General features: G+C 40.9%; 1 protein-coding gene across 1 annotated transcript in view; it reads left to right on the forward strand.

The window, feature by feature from the left end:
• The first annotated feature begins 1,324 nt into the window (after positions 1-1,324).
• The window catches only part of LOC107089109 (lipid phosphate phosphatase-related protein type 4-like), a 22,301-nt gene continuing 20,430 nt past the window's right edge, over positions 1,325-3,195 (forward strand). Inside the window, exon 1 of the mRNA XM_015381674.1 lies at positions 1,325-1,506. The gene's annotated coding sequence lies outside the window, so the exon portion shown is untranslated. The remainder of the gene's footprint in view (positions 1,507-3,195) is intronic.

The following is a 3,195-nucleotide window of genomic DNA, read 5'->3' on the forward strand; positions in this document are numbered from 1 at the left end:
AGAAACACCTATTGCTATTGTGTTCAGTCTGTTTGCAATTTCAAGTTAGGAGACCATAACAGGCTCCTTCTGAACTGGTTTTACTGGCCCATATGTACGACGGGGGTACAATTTATTAATTTAAGTGCATTTCAGCTAATGACATCTGAATCACATACCTGCTGATGCGGAAACTGTACATTATGTATTCACAGTAGAATTGAAATCCCAGAGTTTAGCAGCTACCACTATGATGCTTCACTCGCTGGCTGTTTGATATTTCTTCATGTAGAAGAAAGGCAGATAAGAAATCGGGATGCAATCAACTAGATTAATTTGTGACAAATTGGGTATACAACACAGCTGTGTGGGGAGATTAGGTGGCTGTGTGGTTGACCGATGAAAATGCTCCAAAAGTAAACAAACGGGTCAGAATAAATGCTGTCATTTCTGGCCTACGATCTATCACAAACCTGTCTGTTGTCTGTGGATTATGTGAAATATAATGAGCAATTAAAATTTGGGGAACAAATAAACGCATCATGAGTCGGCAGCATTTAAAAGAGTCTGGGGTCTCCTCACAGATTAAGTAATGATCCACCGGGATATGGACAGTAAAACACTCTAACACCTGGGATGTTGTGATGAAGCTCATCCTCAAATTAGGGTTGGTGTACTTTAAATTTAGAATTCTTATTATTGATGTCTTTTCATGTTACAATTATAATCCTGCCATGATATATAAACATGTTTTATTAAGTCAGCTGTCATATCTTATTCCCCTCTGTTTGTCTGTGGACACCACATTTTTTCATTTGCATGCAGAACAACTTTAAATCATTCACATTTTTAAACTTACTGCCATTTGAGTAGCATTTGATTAACTTTTTATATACTATACTGCCTACACTGTGTGCTTCACTGGCACAATTAGAGGCCTACCAGGTCTGACCGGCGTCCTCTCCCACCATCAGAGCCAACTCACCACCTGGTGGTGGTCGGTGGAGAGCTCCTACTCTCTTCACCTGAGGTCAGATGAAACAACAACAAAGACAATCATTAAACTACGGCCTAGGGTGTCCTGGTGCCAGAAAACAATAACAATACAATAAGTTGCTCAAAATGTTTTTGACAAGAAAAAATACTTTTCCTTGTTTTATTCATGATGTAAGATATTTCACTGAATTAACTAGTTTTTAGGATTTTTAAATTTAAAGACATATCTCCATACACATAGGTTAATTAATACTCTGTGAAACATGTTAACATTATGTTAACATGGCTGTGTAGTTTGAAGTCTTTTCTGAGGAGATGTGTTCTGGTCTTCTCTCTGTGTTGCAGCTGCCTATCCTGGCCTCCTCGGTTGTCAGTCTTTATTTTCTGGAGCTGACCGATATTTTCCAGCCAGTACATTCTGGGTACAGTTGTAATGATCGTAGCCTCTCCTTGCCCTACATCCTGCCCCGACAAGAAGTCTGCCCACTCCCTTTGCTCTTCAGCTTGGCCTTTGCTGCTCCAACAGTCACAGTAAGTAACACAGACATTACATTGTTTTAATAATTTAAAGCACACAAGTACAAGAAGAACTATTAATGATACTAACACTAATTGTTATAAAGAGTGATCAGCGTAACAGCAATTAATCGCAAAGTCAATATTTGCCTAGAAAATGAACTTTATCCCCCAAAACACATTTCAACGTCATTGCAGCCCTGCCTTAAAAGGACCAGCTAACATTGTTTCAGTGATTGCGCTATTAACACAGATGTCATGATTAAGTAAGAATGACACCACTGAGAGGCTGGTGCTTGGCATCATTGTTTCTCTTCTGTGAACCATGGTTATCTCTAAAGGAACATGTGCAGTCATCATTGCACTGCACAAAAATGGCCTTTAAGGAAAGAGAATCGCAGCTAGAAAGATTGCACCTCAGTCAACAATCTATCGCATCATCAAGAACTTCAAGGAGAGAGGTTCTATCATTGCCAAAAGGCTCCAGGGTGCCCAATAAAGCCCAGCAAGCACCAGGACCATCTCTTCAAAGTGTTTCAGCTGCGGGATCGGGATACCAGCAGTGCAGAGCTTGCTCAGGAATGGCAGCAGGCAGGTGTGAGTGCATCTGCACGCACTGTGAGGCGAAGACTCTTGGAGCAAGGCCTGGTCTCAAGGAGGGCAGCAAAGAAGTCACTTCTCTCCAGGACAAACATCAGGGACAGACTGATATACTGCAAAAGGTAGAGGGAGTGGACTGCTGAGGACTGGGGTAAAGTCATTTTCTCTGATGAATCCCCTTTCCGATTGTTTGGGACATCTGGAAAACAGCTTGTTCAGAGAAGACGAGGTGAGCGCTACCACCAGCCTTGTCTCATATCATCTGTAATGCATCCTGAAACCATTCATGTGTGGGGTTGCTTCTCAGCCAAGGGAGTCGGCTCTATCACAGTTTTACCTAAAACACAGCTATGAATAAAGAAAGGTACCAGAATGTCCTCCGAGAACAACTTCTCTCAACCATCCAAGAGCAGTTTGGTGATGAACAATGCCTTTTCCAGCATGATGGAGCACCTTGCCATGAAGCAAAGGTAATATCTAACTGGCTCAGGGCACAAAACATAGAGATTGTGGGTCCATGGCCTGGAAACTCTCCTGATCTTAATCCCGTTGAAAACTTGTGGTCAATCATCAAGAGACGGGTGGACAAACGAAATGGAATGGAATTCTGACAAAATGCAAGTATTGATAGGCAAGAATGGACTGCTATCAGTCAGGATTTGGTCCAGAAGTTGATTGAGAGCATGACAGGGAGAATTGCAGAGGTCCTGAGGAAGAGGGGTCAACACTGCAAATATTGACTTGCTGCATTAACTCATTCTAACTGTCATTAAAAGCTTTTGTTACTCATAATATGATTGCAATTGTATTTCTGTATGTGATGACAACATCTGACATACACGTATGAGGTGCCCCCAGGGACATAAATCAGAATTAACTTGCATATACACATATTAAATTACTATGAGGTGCCCCCAGGGACATAAATCAGAATTAACTTGCATATACACATATTAAATTACACTCTTCCATATAATATACTGAAAACCTCACACAAACACTAGTAAAAAGCTCTCACATAAACTAGTGAAAACATTGACCTCTTATACTCAAAAGCTCTCATACAAAGTAGTCAGAACTGTTCATATAAACTGGTGAAAAGCT

The sequence above is a fragment of the Cyprinodon variegatus genome, unplaced genomic scaffold (genome assembly GCF_000732505.1).
Source record: "Cyprinodon variegatus isolate N-32 unplaced genomic scaffold, C_variegatus-1.0 Scaffold239, whole genome shotgun sequence".
Classification (NCBI taxonomy): domain Eukaryota; kingdom Metazoa; phylum Chordata; class Actinopteri; order Cyprinodontiformes; family Cyprinodontidae; genus Cyprinodon; species Cyprinodon variegatus.